Genomic DNA, 25786 nt, shown 5'->3' with positions numbered 1-25786 from the left:
ATAAGAATGTTAAATGCCAAGTTCAGAGAATTGCATTGTTGGTTTCTATTGTGTAATTCTACACTGACATTGACCTCGTTAATCTTAGCCTGGCATTCACCACTAATGTTTTGCAACTTCTAGCAGTCATCACAGTATAGTACAGTCAGTGCAATCTTTCCACCAGGTGACTGATAAACTGGGATACCGTTATAAAAATGACTTCCTTTCATCTACAGGAGTTTTCAGCGGATTTGTCAGTGATGAAAGATGAGGAGAACACTCCCAGAGGGTCAGAAGAACCTTGCAACCAGGTGAAGAAGAAAGCCAAAAGAAGGTATATTCTTTACTCAAAGACCGTGGACAACCTTTGGGTCACATCATTGTTGCTAAAGATGTCTCAAACAAAGATGAGTTAATTTTGGAGACGCAAGAAACAGATGATGTTGGAAATCTGAAACAACACAAAGGAGCTAGAGGAAATTAGCCCATTAAGAACCATCAATCAAGGGAAATGAACAGTCATCATTTCAGATTGAGACCCTCCCAGGCAACTTTGACCCACAGCAATTCACCTGGCACTGAAACAGGTACTTCATCTGTGGCAGATGCCATCTCTCTGGCCCTGTTCTCATCTCCATTCAGCATAGAAACCCATGTTAGGCTATTGTTTAATGACTAGAGCTAAGCCTTTAAAACTATAATTTGGGGAAACTTGCAATGTAAGGAAATGCCCATATCTGTTCTGCCTGCTCCTGTAGACTAAAGCAAAAGTAGAAAAATTCTTCTCTTCTTGAGGGTAGAATTTGCATGACCTCAGTAAGGCAATAATGAGTGACAAAATATGAAAGATTAGCTTTATTTGTCAACATGCTGCCCAAATGACCCTTCCTCACCGATACCCGAGTTTCACCAAGAGCATCTCGTCACAGCTATGTCAAACATGGAAGAGAGAGTTGAAATCCAGAGGTGAAACTGAAGACAATGGCACAACAGACTGCAGATCAGGAATCTGAAGCAAGAAAAAAACTGCTGCAGAAACTTAGTGGGTCAATCAGCAAGTGTTGAGGGGGTGGAAACTGGGAGAAGGGAGAGAGGAATTGTTGATGTTCTTGGTCAAAACCCAACATGAGACTGAATGACTAATAACATTTGATTAAGCTAAGAAAGAACTGCTGGGGGATCTCAGCCCAGCAGCCAGCAACCGGAGGGTGAAGCAACACAGCACAACCTCTTACTCAATGTCAGCAAGATGAAGGAGCTTATTTGACTTCAAGAGGAGGAAACCAGAGGTCCATGAGCTAGTCCTCATCAGAGGATTAGAGGTGGAGAGGGTCAGCCACTTTAAATTCCTTGATGTTATCATTTTGGAGGGCCTGTCCTGGGCCCAGGATGTAAGTGCAATTATGAAGAAAGTACAGCAGTGCCTCTACTTCCTTAGGAGTTTGTGAAAATACAGCATAACATCTAAAACTTTGACAAACTTCTATGGATGTGTGGTGAAGAGTATATTGACTGGCTGCATCATTACCTGGTATGGAAATACCAATGTCCTTAAGTGGAAAATCCTACAAAAGGTAGTGGATATGGTCCAGTTTACCAAGTGTAAACACCTCCCCACCATTGAGCACATCTACACGAAGCACTGTTGCAAGAAAGCAGCATCTATCATCAAGTCTTCCCATATCCCAGGTCATGCTCTCTTCTCTTTGCTGCAATCAGGAAGAAGCCACAGGTGTCTCAATACTCACACTACCAGGTTCAGGAATAGTTATTACCCCTCAACCATCAGGCTCTTTAACCAAAGGGGATAACTTCACTCCACCTGCTCCATCATTGAAATGTTCCCACAACCAATGGTCTCATTTTCAAGGACTCTTCATCTCATGATCTTGATATTTATTGCTTTTTTTAATTATTATTTCATTGTTTTTGTATTTGCATTTTGTTTACTTTTGCATAGTGGTTGAAGGCCCAAGTTAGTGCGGTTTCCTTTGATTCTATCATGGTTATTATTTTATTATGAATTTACTGTGAATACCTGAAAGAAAATTGATCTCAAGGTTGTATGTGGCGACTTATGCGTACTTTTGATAATAAATTTACTTTGAATTTTGAACTTCAATATTGAGAATAGTAAACAAAAAGATGGAGATGCATATCAGGTATTGGCAAGAAGGAGCAAACGAGGTACTTGGAGGAGTACAAGAAATGCAAGAGAACACTTATGCAGGAAATCAGGAGGGCTAAAAGAAGACATAAAGTGGCTCAAGCAGGCAAGCTGAAGGAGAATTCTGAGAGCTTCTACAGCTATATTAGAGACAAAAGAATAGCAAGGGATAAAATCAGTCCTCTGGAAGATCAGAGTAGTTACCTGTGCATTGAGCCGAAAGAAATGATGGAGATCACAAATGGATATTTTGTATCTGTATTTGCTCAGTGAGCAGAGCAGCAGTGAGGTCATGGTCTTTATACAGATTACAGATGAGGAGGTGTTTGCTGTTTTCAGGCACACTACCATGGATAAATCTTAAGGGCCTAACAAGGTGCTCCCTCTGACACTATGGTTGTCCAGAGCAGAAATTGCAGGGATACTAAGTTTTCAGTATCACTGAGAAGTGAATCTGAAAACGTCCTTAAAGAACGGATGAGGTGCTGGAGTATTGGAGGATAGCTAATGTTGTTCAGTTGTTCAAGAAAGAATCTAAGAATAAGCTGGAAAATTATAGGCAGTGAGCCTGATATCAGTAGTTGGTAAGTTATTGGAAGGTATTCTAGGGGACCATTTACTGTATATAAGAATTTGAATATATAGGGAGTGATTAGGAATAGTCAAAATGGCTTTGTGCGTGGTAGGTCATCTCTATCCAATCTTATAGAATTTTCCAAGGAAGTTACCAGGAAAGTTGATGAAGGCAAGGCAGTGGATGTTCTCTACATGGACTTTAGAAAGGTACTTGACAAGGTACTGCATGGGAAATTGATCAAGAAGGTTCAGTTGCTCAGCATTCAAGATGAGGTAGTAAATTAGATTCAACATTGGTTTCACGGGTGAAGCCAGAGTGTGGTAGTAGATGGTTACCTCTAGTGGTGTACGACAGCAATTGGTGCTGGGCTCATTGTTGCTTGTCATCTATAATAATGATCGGGATGATAATGTGGTAAATTAGATCAGCAAATTTGTGGATGACTCTAAGGTTGTAGCTAGTGGACAGTGAGGAAGACTATCAAAGCCTGCAGTGGGATCTGGACCAGCTGGAAAAATGTGCTGAAAAATGGCAGAAGGAATTTAATGCAGACAAATGTGAGGTGTTGCTCTTTAGTAGGGCAAATCAGGGTAGGGCTTACACAATGAGTAGTAGGGCACTAAGGAGGGTGGGGGAACAAAGGGATCTGGAAATACAGATCCATAATTCATTGAAAGTAGTGTCACAGGTAGACAGGGTTGTAAAAAAAACTTTGGCACTTTATAAATCAAGGTATTGAATACAAGCAATGGGATGTTTATGTTGAAGTTGTATAAGATGTTGGTGAGGCCTAATTTGGAATCTTGTGTGCAGTTTTGGACATTTAACTACAGGAAAGATGTAAATTAGATTGAAAGAGTGCAGAGAAAAATTACAAGGATATTTGCCAGGATTTGGGGACCTGGGTTATAGGGGAGGTTTGAACAGGTTAGGTACTTCAGGCTGAAATCATAGGCAGACAGCGCTGTCGACCACCGACGGTCTGTGGTATCCAATTTTGCCAAGGTCAGGATATAAGTTAGGGGATTGGTACCCGTCCTCATCTCAAACTTGTCACTATAGAGATAGCCATTCAGCTTATCCACCACAGCCCGCTTCAACACCACAAACTCCATCTTGTGTGTGGGATAGTTTTTCTCAGAGGGCGACAGACTCCGGCTGAAAAACACAACAGGTCTCAACCCGGTGCCCTGATCCTGATACAGGACACCCCCTAAGCCCTCTCTACTGGCATCTGTATGCAGTACATATGGTGATTGGGGGTCTGCAAAAGCCAGCACAGGCGCCTGGGTCAGCAGCTCCTTCAGTGACTGAAAGGCCTCTTCACTTTTCGCATCCCACCTTGGTCCAAAAGGCTCCGAAGGGCTAAGATACTGTTTACTCTCCTGACCTTTTGTCCTCCTCCCTTTCTTCCCCAAGGGAGGGTAACCACACAGAAGCTGATTCAATGGGTGACTCACTTTCGCATAGCTCTTCACGGACCTCCGATAGTAACCACAGAACCCGAGGAATGAGTGCAAAGCGCTCACAGTCTGGGGCCTTGGCCAGGTGGTCACTGCCTCTGTCTTAGACAGATCTGTAGCTACTCCATGCCCTGAGACTATGTGCCCAACATAGCCGACAGACATCTTGCAGAACTGGCACTTGTCCAGGGAAAGTTCCAACCCTTCAGCTTTCAAGCAGCCCAGCACCTTCAGCAGCCTCACTTCATGTTCTTCCAAGGTGGACCCAAACACTACAAGGTCATCCGGGTACACCAATACCTCAAGTAAGTTCATGTCCCCCATCGTTTTCTCCATGACCTGCTGGAAGGTTGCAGGAGCTCCCGAAATGCCCTGGGGCATCCTTTCGAACTGGAAAAATCACAGAGGACATATAAATGCCATTTTCTCTTTGTTGGCCTCACTCATGGGGATCTGGTAATATACACTTCTGAAGTCCAACACACTGAACCACTTCGCACCACTCATTCAGGGCTGCGTGTCTTAGATTCTTGGGACCGTACACTGGTTGGGGATGGTACACCTGTTCAGAGTCCTATCGTCCACACACATCCATACCTTCCCATTCTTCTTTCTGGCCACTACTATTGGGAATGCGAAGGGGCTATGGGACTTGGTGATGACCATACTGCTCAACGTCTTCCACCTCATCAGGGGCCAGTTGCCGCAAGCTCTCTCTGAACGGGGTGTCCTCGGTCACCCGGATAGTGTGACGAGTACTTTTGGAACAACCCACATCAAACTCGTCAGTGGGAAAGACACCTTCCAGTTTCAACATCTTCTCTATCAACCTTCTCTTCCAACCCACAGGAACTGGGAAATCCTCAAAGTTGAATGACTCAGCGGTCAACTTCTTCCCATTTACAGAGGGTTTCTCCCTGGCTTGTCTCAGTGGGACACTAGACATTACTGTCACCGGAATCAGATGCGCCAGGGCATCCCCCACTTGAAAGTGGCCTCCCTCTTTGTTGTGTTCCTGACAATCACTGCCATCTTGTTTGCCTCTGTAATTGAAGGCTTCTGCAGCTCGGGCCTCACCAGTACCCCAGCAGGAAATCCTGACTCCCTCTCGTGGTCTTCTGGAGCGTCCACTAAGAGGGCCTCACCCTCAGGCACTCTGGGAGATTTAGAGGTTCCTATCACTCTTGCTACTTCCCTGGGCCGTAACATGACTGGCTTTAACTGGGTGAACCATACAGTCATTTGTCTAAATTCAGTATCCAGCTCAATGCAGCCACGTACTTCCTCAAAAGCAGCTTGAAACACTGGGTGCATGGACAATATTCCCAGAAAGCTTTCCCCAGCCTTCTCCTTGCAGGCCCCCATGAACCTCCTCACCAGAGGGGTGTTGGTCCCCACCAGAATTGAAACACTGCCCTTCTCAACAGGGTCCGGACAAACCAGCATGAATGTATCGAGACACTCCCACATCAGCTTCTGAAAACTCCAGCTACTCTGACAAATAACCATTGTATGGATAATCACCAGCACTAAGACCCCAGATCTCCAGTGCACTGAACGGTGTCAATGGTAAATGCTTCAGATACCGGTTGTAAGATGAGCGGTACAACAACGTGACCCGCGACCCGGTGTGGAGTATGGCTTTAGTATAAATACCCCCTATCTGGAGCATGACTGGAGCTTTCAGTAATAGGGTCTTTCACCTTCAGGGGTTCCTTGGTATATTGCTGGGAATGTGTTCCAGAGACACCAGGCCGTTCTCTCACTGGCTCTCCTCTAAGCTTCCCGACGTCTCTCCCTGCTTAGGTACCCGGGAGCTCATTCTCCGAGGGGCTTCCTGCCACTCACACTCCCGCCTGAAGTGTCCTTCTTCACAACAATTATAACAGACCATATTGGCTGCCCCCCTTCTCACAGAACCCCAGCCACTTCCAGCCCTCTGTGTAGTCCACCCCTTAGGGGGTCCACCTCTCTATCTGTTCCATCATATGGCGGGGGGCACACCCGCTGTTAACGACCGGGACATCTCAGTTCTCAACCCTGCCATGTTCCCTTTATCACTCCCCAGGTTGGTCGCTCCAACACGAGGGGTTACTACCAAGTACTGTACCCTGTTGACGGAGCCCTCCTGTGCCTCCGACACATTCTCCACATCCCATACTTCTCTGATCAGCTCAACAAGTGAGAGAAGGGGGTGCATTTAACGAGACAGTCAGAGACCCGAAGCAATCAGGTCCTGGGACTGGGTGTCCTTTGCTACTTGGTCCATTCTTAACTGATCCACCTCAGATGCCTGAATGACCCCTCTGCACCGCAAGCAATTTAGCTGCCTCTCTAGCGGAAAGATATAGGCAGAAAGCTTCTCCCCCTGTTCCTGATGCATGTTCTGAAACCCCACCATGAGCTCCATTGGGCTCCCTGTCTTGCCAGATGCATTTTCCAATGCTCCCATGTCAACAGCAGTACTGGCTAGGCGGTAATGGGTTTTTACAGCTCTCACCTTGTCAGTGGCCTGCCCCCTCAAACTCTCAACCAATCTCTGTCACTTTACGTCAGAGCACTGCCACTCATCCAGCAACTGAGAGGTCTGCTCTGCCCGTCTCATACTCCTCTTCCTCCTTGGGGGTGGGCGTTATTCCAAAGAATGGTCTTAGCTTCCGGTGGGGACCCTCTGCCTGTGCACTGGGCCATTTATTCGCCAGAGAGATAAGGGCTGATACCAACTCAGAACTCCCATTCTGCACTGGGTGACAGGGACTAACTAGACATTCCAAATCCGGCCACCCCTGCCCCTCACTCCTCAGAAATGAGAGAACCCTGTCTTTGAAGTCTCTACCCCCAGCTATGGGAAACTCAACTTGTGATTCAGCCCACTCTGTTACACTCTCCTCCTCCTGGAAAGTACGGACAGTCCACGGCTCCGCCTCACTTGGTGCACCGTTAGTACTGGGTAGCCCCACTACCGTTACGTCAGTGCTAATCTGCAGTAAAATGAGGTCTGTGCCTGCCACTTTATCAAACTTCCACCCCGCAATCATAACTTTGCCAACAACTTTAACAGTAATTAAAGGGCGAAGTAACAATTCATCCAAAGTATGAATATCTGGCCCACTCAACATGCACACATTTCTTACTGGTAACCCCATGGAGACACACCACCACTCCACACCAGCAGCATCCGTACCAGCACAGACTTAAACACACAACCCACTGGTTCAATGCTCAGGGAAATCACACAGCATTAAATGGAATCAATCCCGGAATGATACCTCCACAATTGTAAACCCCCAGGTTCGGCGGGCTGCGTGGAAGACAGTCGCCACCCCCACCAAACTGGTGAAATCTCGTTTGTGTGGATGCTGCGCGATGCGTTCCCGTTACAACTCAGTACCACAAAAGATCAGACGGTACACCATATACAATTAAACAATTGAGCTTTTATAATTCTTAGTTTGTATATAGGGTTAGTACAGAAAGTAAAAAAGAAAAAGGGCCCATTTTAATGGAAGTCTATTGTGCACGTTGGAGCTCACGGTTTTCCGTCCTTGGATTCCCCATCGATTTCCTCTGAGTGACACCGACTCCCAGACCCTCACTCCAAGTCCACTTCGTCCTGAGGTCTAAAAGTTCGCTCCTTTCATGTCTTCTCTCTTCATCTCTTGCCAAAAAAAGACCACAAATACCTCCTCTCAGACACACAAGAAAGAAACAACACTCCTCTCATTGGATGGTGCACATTCCAAAGCCCCTGTCATCCCTAGTCATAACCCAAACTCCGCTGCTACAGAGAAACTACTACATTAACAGTGAAACCTTACAGAGCGTTACATCGAAAACAACCTGGAAGAACTGCAGAAAAAATTGAACAGTATTTTCCTCCCTTTCAACACAAGTGTATGACTGGGTGAGGGATCCTTTTTCTGAATCTTCTGCTCAGCCTGAGAACTTGACTTTGAGAGAACAGGAAGAACTTTGTGAGCTGCACTCTGATCATGCAATCAAAATGAAATTTACTGACCTTCCCCTGGACAAGTTTCTGGATTTCTGTGAAAGAAGAGTATCCTGCCATTCACAGGAAAGCAGTGAATATTTTGCTGCAATGTTCAACTTCTTACATGTGTGAGCAAGCTTTGTTCTTGTTTAACAAGCATCAAAAGCAAGGATGGAAATTGTCTTATTTTTATATAGAAGCTGAAATCTAAATGTACTTACCTCAAGTTCAACCAGAATTGAGAAATTTATTATGTTTGCCTTACGAGTTTTTAAAAATTATTAAAGGGAAAGAGATTAATTTCAAGGAAGGTTGGTTAAAAATTCATTCTCTTCTCAGAAGAGCATTGACAATTACTTTTGAATTATTATATATACAACTTGCTGATCTTGATAATGTACCAAGAGCTATAGATATAATAATTTTTATGCAGGTGTTCCCTATACCTGAAACTTATTTCAAGTGTTCCTCCAGGGTAAAAAGGTTGAGAAAGGCTGACCTAACGCATAGGAAAATCAGGAGAGATTTGATAGAGTTGTACAAAATTATGAGGGGTAATGATAGGATAAATGCAAGCGGGCTCTTTCCAAGCAAGTTGAGGGAGTCTAAAACTAGAGGGCATGGGTTAAGGGTGAAAGGTGAAATGTTTGAGGGGAACTTCTTCACTTAGAGGCTAGCGAGCGTGTGGACTGAGCTGCCAGTGGAAGTGGTGGATGTGGGTTCTATTTCAACATTAAAGAGAAATTTGGGTAAGTATGTGGAAGGGAGGGTTATTGAGAACTATGATCCAGGTGCAGATTGATAGGACTAGGCAGATTAGTAGTTTGGCATGGACTAGGTATACCAAGGCCTGTTTTGTGCTGTAACGTTCATGATACTATTCTGTCTGACCAGTCTAGTTCTTCCACCAGTTTGGTTCTTGCTCCAGATTCCAGTGTCCACAGTCTCTTTCATTTATTATTTGACCAATTATAGTACCAGCTGGTGGCGTAGTGGCATCAGCACTGGACTTCGGAGCGAAGGCTCCGGAGTTCGAATCCAGCCAGCTCCAAAAACCTGGAGAGGGATGGGCTCCACCAGGTTTCAGATTCCCAAGACACACCGTATGATGAGCAATCGTCAAAAAGATCGGTGCAAAAAGCTTGTCATGACAGCGCCCCAACGACTCCACTGGGAGTTAAGGGCACACACACACACACACACACACACACACACACACACACACACACACACACACACACACACACACACACACACACACACACACACACACACACACACACACACACACACAATTTTGGTGTAAAGGCGGCCTGGTAAAACAAATGTCTCTCAAAACACTCAGTGGGTTGAGTCACACATTGCACAAAGGAAGGTTATTTGGTTGTCAGAAATCAATTGAAATCAACTTCATTGCATGAGTTCCTTGGATCAGTGACTAGGCCCAAGCAGATTTTTCATCAGGGAAGTCCTTCATAAGGTGAGAAATGAGAGAGGTAATTGAACAATGGTCAATTCATTCATTGTTGTCTAAAGCAAGGCCAAGATGACATTCAGGCATTGGCTGTTGAATGGCAAGCATTAATACCTCAAACTTGTGAGGCAATGAAGACATTGAATGGTACTACCATCGCTGAGGTACCATCAATATCCTGGGAGTTGCCATTGACCATCAATTGGACCAGCCACAAAAATATCGTGGCTACAAAAGCAGGTTAGAGGTGGTAGTGAGTAACTCTTGTCCTGATTCATGTCAGGAAAGGAATGAAATACACACCAGTTTCTTGGATGAATACGGCCCCAGTAGTTATGGAGACCAGCTGGTTCTGCTATAAGTAGAGAAGATGAATCACACCTCAGCCGACTTTACTGCAGGGAAAGCAAACCCAGCCTTTCTAATCTCTCCCCATAAGTAAAGTTCTCCAGTCAGGACAGCAATCTCGTGATTGTCAGCTTCACTACCATTAGTAGAACCTCATTCTTCCTATAGTTTGGTTACCAGTAGTGCATGCAATACTTCCAATGCAGACTAACCAGTGGTTAGTAATGTTGCAACTTTATGTACCAGCTTTCATATTCTATGCTTCAGCCCATGCCGATAAGCATGACATACTTTCTTCACCTGCCTAACTACCTGCATTGCCACTTTCAGAACACAATAGACTTGAGCCCCAATGTCAAGCTGTACATCAACAATCCTATCATTTACTTCCTAAATCCAGGAACTCTCTTACTAAAAGCATTTGTGGGATCAACTTCAGGAGGTCAAGAGATTAGCTCACCCATTTGTTCTCATGGAATGGGTTGTACCTGCTGGCCTTGCAGTTCAATAAATTCCAGCAAGTCAACAGGCTTAGTTTCCTGGTTAGTTTTGGTTAAATTCACATTTTCAATGGCAAAAGAAATTCTAGCTACTTCTGTTCACTCTACCCAATGCCAGCTTTTCAGGAGTCACTTGGAGTGAATGTGGCAATTTTACTCAATTTACTTTCATATGGGTTTCTACATCCTAGCATTTCAGTCATTTGTATTGAAAGATGTATAGTATGTATGGTGTCAATGTAGTGCTGGAAGCATGGTGAAATGATTAGGATAATAATCACTTTCCCCATTTCCTAACAGACTTGCTTGCTATCCCACAGGAATATTGATTTGGCATAAGCTTTCTCACTGAATATAGCACAAAGGTTTTGCACTGTCTGGTATTCATGAAGCTGCCGATATTAAATAGTGGTAAATTAATTAAATTTCTAGTTTCTCTGTTAACTCAATGAAGTTTTGTTGATTACAATCTCATTTTGTTGGGAGAGAATTCAATGCTAAATTCCATTAGTACCAGAAGCTAAAAAAATTGACTTAAAACCTTGCAAAGGAAACTGCAGGGAAGAGGTAACCAGTTCCAAGTTTTTGGAAAAGAATGAGTAAAATTAATTTTAGCTTCACTTGACGTTCTCTGAGGAAAATAACTATTTTATGGCTTCTGGCTGCTTTCAGTGGAAGATTTCAATCTTGGGAAAGAAAGAAAAAGTGAAAATGTGTTGAAGCATATCTGTTCACCTTTCAAAGCATGCTTAAATATATTTCTCTTGCAGGTTTTCCCTCAAAATTTCTCCCATTTCCTTCTCAAGCAACAGCTACTGAAGTGCGTGGGGAATCCATCAATAAAGTCAGTACTTTACTTTCTCAGTGAAAATAACTGTTCTTGTAATCCAAAATAGTTTTTTGTGGAGAATCTGCAGGAAATGTTGATCCTATTTTCACTTGGTACCAGGTCCACACTTTCTTAAATGAGACAGTGATCATGGTTGTGACCTCAAGTTGACTTTACCTTTCATGCGCAATTAGAACTCTATATGCTCCCAACTTGGTTATTCCAGAAAGGAGGATGTGGATTATTGAGTTACTGAAGATGTGAGAGTTAGTTTGTCAAACTCTCATGTGGGGAAACTATGAAATAGGATTTCTGCACATGTAGCAATTAAAATGGGCAATGCTATAAAGATTGAAAGCAATTTTAGTAGTGGAGTGAATGTGGACGACAGAGTTGTGTTCAGAATGGTATAGGGTGTTAAATTTTAAAACAACTCACTAACATTGAGATGGGCTAGTGAGGTTTGATATGATCAGAGGCTAACGGTACTTCTGGAGGTTTGTGGAAAGATTTGACAGGGATGCACTTGTTTTTGCTCAGGTTCATATCTTTAAAGAAAACTAAAATAAAATAAAGAACTTACAGTTGACTCTGCTAGAATATAAAAAATCTAAACATATTTTGCAACCAAAACACAAAGTATTGAAAAGCAATGAAGAGCAATAAACATTCACAACAATGAAATGATATGTACTGATTAAGAATAGTCAGCATGGCTTTGTGCATGGCAGGTCATGTCTAACCAATCTTATAGAGTTTTTTGAGGCAGTTACCAGGAAAGTTGATGAAGGCAAGGCAGTGGATGTTGTCCACATGAATTCTAGCAAGGCCTTTGACAAGGTTCTGTGTGGGAGGTTGGTCAAGGTTCAGTCACTCAGCATTCAAGATGAGGTAGTAGACTGCATTAGATATTGGCTTTGTGGGAGAAGCCAGAGAGTGGTAGTAGATGGTGGCCTCTCTGACTGGAGACCTGTGACTAGTGGAGTGGTAGTAGATGGTGGCCTCTCTGACTGGAGACCTGTGACTAGTGGAGTGGTAGTAGATGGTGGCCTCTCTGACTGGAGACCTGTGACTAGTGGAGTGGTAGTAGAGGGTTACCTCTCTGACTGGAGACCTGTGACTAGTGGAGTGGTAGTAGATGGTGGCCTCTCTGACTGGAGACCTGTGACTAGTGGAGTGGTAGTAGAGGGTGGCCTCTCTGACTGGAGACCTGTGACTAGTGGAGTGGTAGTAGAGGGTTACCTCTCTGACTGGAGACCTGTGACTAGTGGAGTGGTAGTAGAGGGTCACCTCTCTGACTGGAGACCTGTGACTAGTGGAGTGGTAGTAGAGGGTCACCTCTCTGACTGGAGACCTGTGACTAGTGGAGTGGTAGTAGAGGGTCACCTCTCTGACTGGAGACCCGTGACTAGTGGAGTGGTAGTAGAGGGTCACCTCTCTGACTGGAGACCTGTGACTAGTGGAGTGGTAGTAGAGGGTGGCCTCTCTGACTGGAGACCCGTGACTAGTGGAGTGGTAGTAGAGGGTCACCTCTCTGACTGGAGACCTGTGACTAGTGGAGTGGTAGTAGAGGGTCACCTCTCTGACTGGAGACCTGTGACTAGTGGAGTGGTAGTAGAGGGTCACCTCTCTGACTGGAGACCTGTGACTAGTGGAGTGGTAGTAGAGGGTTACCTCTCTGACTGGAGACCTGTGACTAGTGGAGTGGTAGTAGAGGGTTACCTCTCTGACTGGAGACCTGTGACTAGTGGAGTGGTAGTAGATGGTGGCCTCTCTGACTGGAGACCTGTGACTAGTGGAGTGGTAGTAGAGGGTTACCTCTCTGACTGGAGACCTGTGACTAGTGGAGTGGTAGTAGAGGGTCACCTCTCTGACTGGAGACCTGTGACTAGTGGAGTGGTAGTAGAGGGTTACCTCTCTGACTGGAGACCTGTGACTAGTGGAGTGGTAGTAGAGGGTTACCTCTCTGACTGGAGACCTGTGACTAGTGGAGTGGTAGTAGAGGGTTACCTCACTGACTGGAGACCTGTGACTAGTGGAGTGGTAGTAGATGGTGGCCTCTCTGACTGGAGACCTGTGACTAGTGGAGTGGTAGTAGAGGGTTACCTCTCTGACTGGAGACCTGTGACTAGTGGAGTGGTAGTAGAGGGTTACCTCTCTGACTGGAGACCTGTGACTAGTGGAGTGGTAGTAGATGGTGGCCTCTCTGACTGGAGACCTGTGACTAGTGGAGTGGTAGTAGAGGGTTACCTCTCTGACTGGAGACCTGTGACTAGTGGAGTGGTAGTAGAGGGTTACCTCTCTGACTGGAGACCTGTGACTAGTGGAGTGGTAGTAGAGGGTCACCTCTCTGACTGGAGACCTGTGACTAGTGGAGTGGTAGTAGAGGGTCACCTCTCTGACTGGAGACCTGTGACTAGTGGAGTGGTAGTAGAAAGTCGCCTCTCTGACTGGAGACCTGTGACTAGTGGAGTGGTAGTAGAGGGTTACCTCTCTGACTGGAGACCTGTGACTAGTGGAGTGGTAGTAGAGGGTCACCTCTCTGACTGGAGACCTGTGACTAGTGGAGTGGTAGTAGAGGGTTACCTCTCTGACTGGAGACCTGTGACTAGTGGAGTGGTAGTAGAGGGTCACCTCTCTGACTGGAGACCTGTGACTAGTGGAGTGGTAGTAGATGGTGGCCTCTCTGACTGGAGACCTGTGACTAGTGGAGTGGTAGTAGAGGATCACCTCTCTGACTGGAGACCTGTGACTAGTGGAGTGGTAGTAGATGGTGGCCTCTCTGACTGGAGACCTGTGACTAGTGGAGTGGTAGTAGAGGGTCACCTCTCTGACTGGAGACCTGTGACTAGTGGAGTGGTAGTAGAGGGTCACCTCTCTGACTGGAAACCTGTGACTAGTGGAGTGGTAGTAGAGGGTCACCTCTCTGACTGGAGACCTGTGACTAGTGGAGTGGTAGTAGAGGGGTACCTCTCTGACTGGAGACCTGTGACTAGTAGAGTGGTAGTAGAGGGTCACCTCTCTGACTGGAGACCTGTGACTAGTGGAGTGGTAGTAGAGGGTTACCTCTCTGACTGGAGACCTGTGACTAGTGGAGTGGTAGTAGAGGGTCGCCTCTCTGACTGGAAACCTGTGACTAGTGGAGTGGTAGTAGAGGGGTACCTCTCTGACTGGAGACCTGTGACTAGTAGAGTGGTAGTAGAGGGTCACCTCTCTGACTGGAGACCTGTGACTAGTGGAGTGGTAGTAGAGGGTCACCTCTCTGACTGGAGACCTGTGACTAGTGGAGTGGTAGTAGAGGGGTACCTCTCTGACTGGAGACCTGTGACTAGTAGAGTGGTAGTAGAGGGTCACCTCTCTGACTGGAGACCTGTGACTAGTGGAGTGGTAGTAGAGGGTTACCTCTCTGACTGGAGACCTGTGACTAGTGGAGTGGTAGTAGAGGGTCGCCTCTCTGACTGGAGACCTGTGACTAGTGGAGTGGTAGTAGAGGGTTACCTCTCTGACTGGAGACCTGTGACTAGTGGAGTGGTAGTAGAGGGTCACCTCTCTGACTGGAGACCTGTGACTAGTGGAGTGGTAGTAGAGGGTCACCTCTCTGACTGGAGACCTGTGACTAGTGGAGTGGTAGTAGAGGGTTACCTCTCTGACTGGAGACCTGTGACTAGTGGAGTGGTAGTAGAGGGTTACCTCTCTGACTGGAGACCTGTGACTAGTGGAGTGGTAGTAGATGGTGGCCTCTCTGACTGGAGACCTGTGACTAGTGGAGTGGTAGTAGAGGGTTACCTCTCTGACTGGAGACCTGTGACTAGTGGAGTGGTAGTAGAGGGTTACCTCTCTGACTGGAGACCTGTGACTAGTGGAGTGGTAGTAGATGGTGGCCTCTCTGACTGGAGACCTGTGACTAGTGGAGTGGTAGTAGAGGGTTACCTCTCTGACTGGAGACCTGTGACTAGTGGAGTGGTAGTAGAGGGTTACCTCTCTGACTGGAGACCTGTGACTAGTGGAGTGGTAGTAGAGGGTCACCTCTCTGACTGGAGACCTGTGACTAGTGGAGTGGTAGTAGAGGGTCACCTCTCTGACTGGAGACCTGTGACTAGTGGAGTGGTAGTAGAAAGTCGCCTCTCTGACTGGAGACCTGTGACTAGTGGAGTGGTAGTAGAGGGTTACCTCTCTGACTGGAGACCTGTGACTAGTGGAGTGGTAGTAGAGGGTCACCTCTCTGACTGGAGACCTGTGACTAGTGGAGTGGTAGTAGAGGGTTACCTCTCTGACTGGAGACCTGTGACTAGTGGAGTGGTAGTAGAGGGTCACCTCTCTGACTGGAGACCTGTGACTAGTGGAGTGGTAGTAGATGGTGGCCTCTCTGACTGGAGACCTGTGACTAGTGGAGTGGTAGTAGAGGGTCACCTCTCTGACTGGAGACCTGTGACTAGTGGAGTGGTAGTAGATGGTGGCCTCTCTGACTGGAGACCTGTGACTAGTGGAGTGGTAGTAGAGGGTCACCTCTCTGACTGGAGACCTGTGACTAGTGGAGTGGTAGTAGAGGGTCACCTCTCTGACTGGAAACCTGTGACTAGTGGAGTGGTAGTAGAGGGTCACCTCTCTGACTGGAGACCTGTGACTAGTGGAGTGGTAGTAGAGGGGTACCTCTCTGACTGGAGACCTGTGACTAGTAGAGTGGTAGTAGAGTGTCACCTCTCTGACTGGAGACCTGTGACTAGTGGAGTGGTAGTAGAGGGTTACCTCTCTGACTGGAGACCTGTGACTAGTGGAGTGGTAGTAGAGGGTCGCCTCTCTGACTGGAAACCTGTGACTAGTGGAGTGGTAGTAGAGGGGTACCTCTCTGACTGGAGACCTGTGACTAGTAGAGTGGTAGTAGAGGGTCACCTCTCTGACTGGAGACCTGTGACTAGTGGAGTGGTAGTAGAGGGTCACCTCTCTGACTGGAGACCTGTGACTAGTGGAGTGGTAGTAGAGGGGTACCTCTCTGACTGGAGACCTGTGACTAGTAGAGTGGTAGTAGAGGGTCACCTCTCTGACTGGAGACCTGTGACTAGTGGAGTGGTAGTAGAGGGTTACCTCTCTGACTGGAGACCTGTGACTAGTGGAGTGGTAGTAGAGGGTCGCCTCTCTGACTGGAGACCTGTGACTAGTGGAGTGGTAGTAGAGGATTACCTCTCTGACTGGAGACCTGTGACTAGTGGAGTGGTAGTAGAGGGTCACCTCTCTGACTGGAGACCTGTGACTAGTGGAGTGGTAGTAGAAAGTCGCCTCTCTGACTGGAGACCCGTGACTAGTGGAGTGGTAGTAGAAAGTCGCCTCTCTGACTGGAGACCCGTGACTAGTGAAGTGGTAGTAGAGGGTCACCTCTCTGACTGGAGACCTGTGACTAGTGGAGTGGTAGTACAGGGTCGCCTCTCTGACTGGAGACCTGTGACTAGTGGAGTGGTAGTAGAGGGTCACCTCTCTGACTGGAGACCCGTGACTAGTGGAGTGGTAGTAGAAAGTCGCCTCTCTGACTGGAGACCTGTGACTAGTGGAGTGGTAGTAGAGGGTCACCTCTCTGACTGGAGACCTGTGACTAGTGGAGTGGTAGTAGATGGTGGCCTCTCTGACTGGAGACCTGTGACTAGTGGAGTGGAAGTAGAGGGTCACCTCTCTGACTGGAGACCTGTGACTAGTGGAGTGGTAGTAGAGGGTCACCTCTCTGACTGGAGACCTGTGACTAGTGGAGTGGTAGTAGATGGTGGCCTCTCTGACTGGAGACCTGTGACTAGTGGAGTGGTAGTAGAGGGTCACCTCTCTGACTGGAGACCTGTGACTAGTGGAGTGGTAGTAGAGGGTCACCTCTCTGACTGGAGACCTGTGACTAGTGGAGTGGTAGTAGATGGTGGCCTCTCTGACTGGAGACCTGTGACTAGTGGAGTGGTAGTAGAGGGGTACCTCTCTGACTGGAGACCTGTGACTAGTGGAGTGGTAGTAGAGGGGTACCTCTCTGACTGGAGACCTGTGACTAGTGGAGTGGTAGTAGATGGTGGCCTCTCTGACTGGAGACCTGTGACTAGTGGAGTGGTAGTAGAGGGTCACCTCTCTGACTGGAGACCTGTGACTAGTGGAGTGGTAGTAGAGGGTCACCTCTCTGACTGGAGACCTGTGACTAGTGGAGTGGTAGTAGAGGGGTACCTCTTTGACTGGAGACCTGTGACTAGTGGAGTGGTAGTAGAGGGTCACCTCTCTGACTGGAGACCTGTGACTAGTGGAGTGGTAGTAGAGGGTCACCTCTCTGACTGGAGACCTGTGACTAGTGGAGTGGTAGTAGAGGGTCACCTCTCTGACTGGAGACCTGTGACTAGTGGAGTGGTAGTAGAGGGTCACCTCTCTGACTGGAGACCTGTGACTAGTGGAGTGGTAGTAGAGGGTCACCTCTCTGACTGGAGACCTGTGACGAGTGGAGTGGTAGTAGATGGTGGCCTCTCTGACTGGAGACCTGTGACTAGTGGAGTGGTAGTAGAGGGTCACCTCTCTGACTGGAGACCTGTGACTAGTGGAGTGGTAGTAGATGGTGGCCTCTCTGACTGGAGACCTGTGACTAGTGGAGTGGTAGTAGAGGGTCACCTCTCTGACTGGAGACCCGTGACTAGTGGAGTGGTAGTAGAGGGTCACCTCTCTGACTGGAGACCTGTGACTAGTGGAGTGGTAGTAGAGGGTCACCTCTCTGACTGGAGACCTGTGACTAGTGGAGTGGTAGTAGAGGGTCACCTCTCTGACTGGAGACCTGTGACTAGTGGAGTGGTAGTAGAGGGTCACCTCTCTGACTGGAGACCTGTGACTAGTGGAGTGGTAGTAGATGGTGGCCTCTCTGACTGGAGACCTGTGACTAGTGGAGTGGTAGTAGAGGGTCACCTCTCTGACTGGAGACCTGTGACTAGTGGAGTGGTATAGAGGGTCACCTCTCTGACTGGAGACCTGTGACTAGTGGAGTGGTAGTAGAGGGTCACCTCTCTGACTGGAGACCTGTGACTAGTGGAGTGGTAGTAGATGGTGGCCTCTCTGACTGGAGACCTGTGACTAGTGGAGTGGTAGTAGAGGGTCACCTCTCTGACTGGAGACCTGTGACTAGTGGAGTGGTAGTAGATGGTGGCCTCTCTGACTGGAGACCTGTGACTAGTGGAGTGGTAGTAGAGGGTCACCTCTCTGACTGGAGACCTGTGACTAGTGGAGTGGTAGTAGAGGGTCACCTCTCTGACTGGAGACCCGTGACTAGTGAAGTGGTAGTAGAGGGTCACCTCTCTGACTGGAGACCCGTGACTAGTGGAGTGGTAGTAGAGGGTTACCTCTCTGACTGGAGACCTGTGACTAGTAGAGTGGTAGTAGAGGGTCACCTCTCTGACTGGAGACCTGTGACTAGTGGAGTGGTAGTAGAGGGTCACCTCTCTGACTGGAGACCTGTGACTAGTGGAGTGGTAGTAGAGGGTCACCTCTCTGACTGGAGAACTGTGACTAGTGGAGTGGTAGTAGAGGGTCACCTCTCTGACTGGAGACCTGTGACTAGTGGAGTGGTAGTAGAGGGTCACCTCTCTGACTGGAGACCTGTGACTAGTGGAGTGGTAGTAGAGGGTCACCTCTCTGACTGGAGACCTGTGACTGGTGGAGTGGTAGTAGAGGGTTACCTCTCTGACTGGAGACCTGTGACTGGTGGAGTGGTAGTAGAGGGTCACCTCTCTGACTGGAGACCTGTGACTAGTGGAGTGGTAGTAGAGGGTCACCTCTCTGACTGGAGACCTGTGACTAGTGGAGTGGTAGTAGAGGGTCGCCTCTCTGACTGGAGACCTGTGACTAGTGGAGTGGTAGTAGAGGGTGGCCTCTCTGACTGGAGACCTGTGACTAGTGGAGTGGTAGTAGAGGGTCACCTCTCTGACTGGAGACCCGTGACTAGTGGAGTGGTAGTAGAAAGTCGCCTCTCTGACTGGAGACCTGTGACTAGTGGAGTGGTAGTAGATGGTGGCCTCTCTGACTGGAGACCTGTGACTAGTGGAGTGGTAGTAGAGGGTCACCTCTCTGACTGGAGACCTCTGACTAGTGGAGTGGTAGTAGAGCGTCACCTCTCTGACTGGAGACCTGTGACTAGTGGAGTGGTAGTAGAGGGTTACCTCTCTGACTGGAGACCTGTGACTAGTGGAGTGGTAGTAGAGGGTCACCTCTCTGACTGGAGACCCGTGACTAGTGAAGTGGTAGTAGAGGGTCACCTCTCTGACTGGAGACCTGTGACTAGTGGAGTGGTAGTAGAGGGTCACCTCTTTGACTGGAGACCTGTGACTAGTGGAGTGGTAGTAGAGGGTCACCTCTCTGACTGGAGACCTGTGACTAGTGGAGTGGTAGTAGATGGTTGCCTCTCTGACTGGAGACCTGTGACTAGTGGAGTGGTAGTAGAGGGTCACCTCTCTGACTGGAGACCTGTGACTAGTGGAGTGGTAGTAGAGGGTCACCTCTCTGACTGGAGACCCGTGACTAGTGGAGTGGTAGTAGAGGGTCACCTCTCTGACTGGAGACCTGTGACTAGTGGAGTGGTAGTAGAGGGTCACCTCTCTGACTGGAGACCTGTGACTAGTGGAGTGGTAGTAGAGGGTCACCTCTCTGACAGGAGACCTGTGACTAGTGGAGTGGTAGTAGAGGGTCACCTCTCTGACTGGAGACCTGTGACTAGTGGAGTGGTAGTAGAGGGTCACCTCTCTGACTGGAGACCTGTGACTAGTGGAGTGGTAGTAGAGGGTCACCTCTCTGACTGGAGACCTGTGACTAGTGGAGTGGTAGTAGAGGGTCACCTCTCTGACTGGAGACCTGTGACTAGTGGAGTGGTAGTAGAGGGTCACCTCTCTGACAGGAGACCTGTGACTAGTGGAGTGGTAGTAGAGGGTCACCTCTCTGACAGGAGACCTGTGACTAGTGGAGTGGTAGTAGAGGGTTACCTCTCTGACTGGAGACCTGTGACTAGTGGAGTGGTAGTAGAGGGTCACCTCTCTGACTGGAGACCTGTGACTAGTGGAGTGGTAGTAGAGGGTCACCTCTCTGACTGGAGACCTGTGACTAGTGGAGTGGTAGTAGAGGGTCACCTCTCTGACTGGAGACCCGTGACTAGTGGAGTGGTAGTAGAGGGTTACCTCTCTGACTGGAGACCTGTGACTAGTGGAGTGGTAGTAGAGGGTCACCTCTCTGACAGGAGACCTGTGACTAGTGGAGTGGTAGTAGAGGGTCACCTCTCTGACTGGAGACCTGTGACTAGTGGAGTGGTAGTAGAGGGTCACCTCTCTGACTGGAGACCTGTGACTAGTGGAGTGGTAGTAGAGGGTCACCTCTCTGACTGGAGACCTGTGACTAGTGGAGTGGTAGTAGAGGGTCACCTCTCTGACAGGAGACCTGTGACTAGTGGAGTGGTAGTAGAGGGTCACCTCTCTGACTGGAGACCTGTGACTAGTGGAGTGGTAGTAGAGGGTCACCTCTCTGACAGGAGACCTGTGACTAGTGGAGTGGTAGTAGAGGGTCACCTCTCTGACTGGAGACCCGTGACTAGTGGAGTGGTAGTAGAGGGTCACCTCTCTGACTGGAGACCTGTGACTAGTGGAGTGGTAGTAGAGGGTCACCTCTCTGACTGGAGACCTGTGACTAGTGGAGTGGTAGTAGAGGGTCACCTCTCTGACTGGAGACCTGTGACTAATGGAGTGGTAGTAGAGGGTCACCTCTCTGACTGGAGACCTGTGACTAGTGGAGTGGTAGTAGAGGGTCACCTCTCTGACTGGAGACCTGTGACTAGTGGAGTGGTAGTAGAGGGTCACCTCTCTGACTGGAGACCCGTGACTAGTGGAGTGGTAGTAGAGGGTCACCTCTCTGACTGGAGACCTGTGACTAATGGAGTGGTAGTAGAGGGTCACCTCTCTGACTGGAGACCTGTGACTAGTGGAGTGGTAGTAGAGGGTCACCTCTCTGACTGGAGACCCGTGACTAGTGGAGTGGTAGTAGAGGGTCACCTCTCTGACTGGAGACCTGTGACTAATGGAGTGGTAGTAGAGGGTCACCTCTCTAACTGGAGACCTGTGACTAGTGGAGTGGTAGTAGAGGGGTACCTCTCTGACTGGAGACCTGTGACTAGTGGAGTGGTAGTAGAGGGTCACCTCTCTGACTGGAGACCCGTGACTAGTGGAGTGGTAGTAGAGGGTTACCTCTCTGACTGGAGACCTGTGACTAGTGGAGTGGTAGTAGATGGTGGCCTCTCTGACTGGAGACCTGTGACTAGTGGAGTGGTAGTAGAGGGTGGCCTCTCTGACTGGAGACCTGTGACTAGTGGAGTGGTAGTAGAGGGTTACCTCTCTGACTGGAGACCTGTGACTAGTGGAGTGGTAGTAGAGGGTCACCTCTCTGACTGGAGACCTGTGACTAGTGGAGTGGTAGTAGAGGGTCACCTCTCTGACTGGAGACCTGTGACTAGTGGAGTGGTAGTAGAGGGTCACCTCTCTGACTGGAGACCCGTGACTAGTGGAGTGGTAGTAGAGGGTCACCTCTCTGACTGGAGACCTGTGACTAGTGGAGTGGTAGTAGAGGGTGGCCTCTCTGACTGGAGACCCGTGACTAGTGGAGTGGTAGTAGAGGGTCACCTCTCTGACTGGAGACCTGTGACTAGTGGAGTGGTAGTAGAGGGTCACCTCTCTGACTGGAGACCTGTGACTAGTGGAGTGGTAGTAGAGGGTCACCTCTCTGACTGGAGACCTGTGACTAGTGGAGTGGTAGTAGAGGGTTACCTCTCTGACTGGAGACCTGTGACTAGTGGAGTGGTAGTAGAGGGTTACCTCTCTGACTGGAGACCTGTGACTAGTGGAGTGGTAGTAGATGGTGGCCTCTCTGACTGGAGACCTGTGACTAGTGGAGTGGTAGTAGAGGGTTACCTCTCTGACTGGAGACCTGTGACTAGTGGAGTGGTAGTAGAGGGTCACCTCTCTGACTGGAGACCTGTGACTAGTGGAGTGGTAGTAGAGGGTTACCTCTCTGACTGGAGACCTGTGACTAGTGGAGTGGTAGTAGAGGGTTACCTCTCTGACTGGAGACCTGTGACTAGTGGAGTGGTAGTAGAGGGTTACCTCTCTGACTGGAGACCTGTGACTAGTGGAGTGGTAGTAGATGGTGGCCTCTCTGACTGGAGACCTGTGACTAGTGGAGTGGTAGTAGAGGGTTACCTCTCTGACTGGAGACCTGTGACTAGTGGAGTGGTAGTAGAGGGTTACCTCTCTGACTGGAGACCTGTGACTAGTGGAGTGGTAGTAGATGGTGGCCTCTCTGACTGGAGACCTGTGACTAGTGGAGTGGTAGTAGAGGGTTACCTCTCTGACTGGAGACCTGTGACTAGTGGAGTGGTAGTAGAGGGTTACCTCTCTGACTGGAGACCTGTGACTAGTGGAGTGGTAGTAGAGGGTCACCTCTCTGACTGGAGACCTGTGACTAGTGGAGTGGTAGTAGAGGGTCACCTCTCTGACTGGAGACCTGTGACTAGTGGAGTGGTAGTAGAAAGTCGCCTCTCTGACTGGAGACCTGTGACTAGTGGAGTGGTAGTAGAGGGTTACCTCTCTGACTGGAGACCTGTGACTAGTGGAGTGGTAGTAGAGGGTCACCTCTCTGACTGGAGACCTGTGACTAGTGGAGTGGTAGTAGAGGGTTACCTCTCTGACTGGAGACCTGTGACTAGTGGAGTGGTAGTAGAGGGTCACCTCTCTGACTGGAGACCTGTGACTAGTGGAGTGGTAGTAGATGGTGGCCTCTCTGACTGGAGACCTGTGACTAGTGGAGTGGTAGTAGAGGATCACCTCTCTGACTGGAGACCTGTGACTAGTGGAGTGGTAGTAGATGGTGGCCTCTCTGACTGGAGACCTGTGACTAGTGGAGTGGTAGTAGAGGGTCACCTCTCTGACTGGAGACCTGTGACTAGTGGAGTGGTAGTAGAGGGTCACCTCTCTGACTGGAAACCTGTGACTAGTGGAGTGGTAGTAGAGGGTCACCTCTCTGACTGGAGACCTGTGACTAGTGGAGTGGTAGTAGAGGGGTACCTCTCTGACTGGAGACCTGTGACTAGTAGAGTGGTAGTAGAGGGTCACCTCTCTGACTGGAGACCTGTGACTAGTGGAGTGGTAGTAGAGGGTTACCTCTCTGACTGGAGACCTGTGACTAGTGGAGTGGTAGTAGAGGGTCGCCTCTCTGACTGGAAACCTGTGACTAGTGGAGTGGTAGTAGAGGGGTACCTCTCTGACTGGAGACCTGTGACTAGTAGAGTGGTAGTAGAGGGTCACCTCTCTGACTGGAGACCTGTGACTAGTGGAGTGGTAGTAGAGGGTCACCTCTCTGACTGGAGACCTGTGACTAGTGGAGTGGTAGTAGAGGGGTACCTCTCTGACTGGAGACCTGTGACTAGTAGAGTGGTAGTAGAGGGTCACCTCTCTGACTGGAGACCTGTGACTAGTGGAGTGGTAGTAGAGGGTTACCTCTCTGACTGGAGACCTGTGACTAGTGGAGTGGTAGTAGAGGGTCGCCTCTCTGACTGGAGACCTGTGACTAGTGGAGTGGTAGTAGAGGGTTACCTCTCTGACTGGAGACCTGTGACTAGTGGAGTGGTAGTAGAGGGTCACCTCTCTGACTGGAGACCTGTGACTAGTGGAGTGGTAGTAGAGGGTCACCTCTCTGACTGGAGACCTGTGACTAGTGGAGTGGTAGTAGAGGGTTACCTCTCTGACTGGAGACCTGTGACTAGTGGAGTGGTAGTAGAGGGTTACCTCTCTGACTGGAGACCTGTGACTAGTGGAGTGGTAGTAGATGGTGGCCTCTCTGACTGGAGACCTGTGACTAGTGGAGTGGTAGTAGAGGGTTACCTCTCTGACTGGAGACCTGTGACTAGTGGAGTGGTAGTAGAGGGTTACCTCTCTGACTGGAGACCTGTGACTAGTGGAGTGGTAGTAGATGGTGGCCTCTCTGACTGGAGACCTGTGACTAGTGGAGTGGTAGTAGAGGGTTACCTCTCTGACTGGAGACCTGTGACTAGTGGAGTGGTAGTAGAGGGTTACCTCTCTGACTGGAGACCTGTGACTAGTGGAGTGGTAGTAGAGGGTCACCTCTCTGACTGGAGACCTGTGACTAGTGGAGTGGTAGTAGAGGGTCACCTCTCTGACTGGAGACCTGTGACTAGTGGAGTGGTAGTAGAAAGTCGCCTCTCTGACTGGAGACCTGTGACTAGTGGAGTGGTAGTAGAGGGTTACCTCTCTGACTGGAGACCTGTGACTAGTGGAGTGGTAGTAGAGGGTCACCTCTCTGACTGGAGACCTGTGACTAGTGGAGTGGTAGTAGAGGGTTACCTCTCTGACTGGAGACCTGTGACTAGTGGAGTGGTAGTAGAGGGTCACCTCTCTGACTGGAGACCTGTGACTAGTGGAGTGGTAGTAGATGGTGGCCTCTCTGACTGGAGACCTGTGACTAGTGGAGTGGTAGTAGAGGGTCACCTCTCTGACTGGAGACCTGTGACTAGTGGAGTGGTAGTAGATGGTGGCCTCTCTGACTGGAGACCTGTGACTAGTGGAGTGGTAGTAGAGGGTCACCTCTCTGACTGGAGACCTGTGACTAGTGGAGTGGTAGTAGAGGGTCACCTCTCTGACTGGAAACCTGTGACTAGTGGAGTGGTAGTAGAGGGTCACCTCTCTGACTGGAGACCTGTGACTAGTGGAGTGGTAGTAGAGGGGTACCTCTCTGACTGGAGACCTGTGACTAGTAGAGTGGTAGTAGAGTGTCACCTCTCTGACTGGAGACCTGTGACTAGTGGAGTGGTAGTAGAGGGTTACCTCTCTGACTGGAGACCTGTGACTAGTGGAGTGGTAGTAGAGGGTCGCCTCTCTGACTGGAAACCTGTGACTAGTGGAGTGGTAGTAGAGGGGTACCTCTCTGACTGGAGACCTGTGACTAGTAGAGTGGTAGTAGAGGGTCACCTCTCTGACTGGAGACCTGTGACTAGTGGAGTGGTAGTAGAGGGTCACCTCTCTGACTGGAGACCTGTGACTAGTGGAGTGGTAGTAGAGGGGTACCTCTCTGACTGGAGACCTGTGACTAGTAGAGTGGTAGTAGAGGGTCACCTCTCTGACTGGAGACCTGTGACTAGTGGAGTGGTAGTAGAGGGTTACCTCTCTGACTGGAGACCTGTGACTAGTGGAGTGGTAGTAGAGGGTCGCCTCTCTGACTGGAGACCTGTGACTAGTGGAGTGGTAGTAGAGGATTACCTCTCTGACTGGAGACCTGTGACTAGTGGAGTGGTAGTAGAGGGTCACCTCTCTGACTGGAGACCTGTGACTAGTGGAGTGGTAGTAGAAAGTCGCCTCTCTGACTGGAGACCCGTGACTAGTGGAGTGGTAGTAGAAAGTCGCCTCTCTGACTGGAG

Source organism: Hemitrygon akajei, chromosome 12, assembly GCF_048418815.1.
Source record: "Hemitrygon akajei chromosome 12, sHemAka1.3, whole genome shotgun sequence".
Lineage (NCBI taxonomy): Eukaryota > Metazoa > Chordata > Chondrichthyes > Myliobatiformes > Dasyatidae > Hemitrygon > Hemitrygon akajei.
This window is presented reverse-complemented; position numbering follows the sequence as displayed.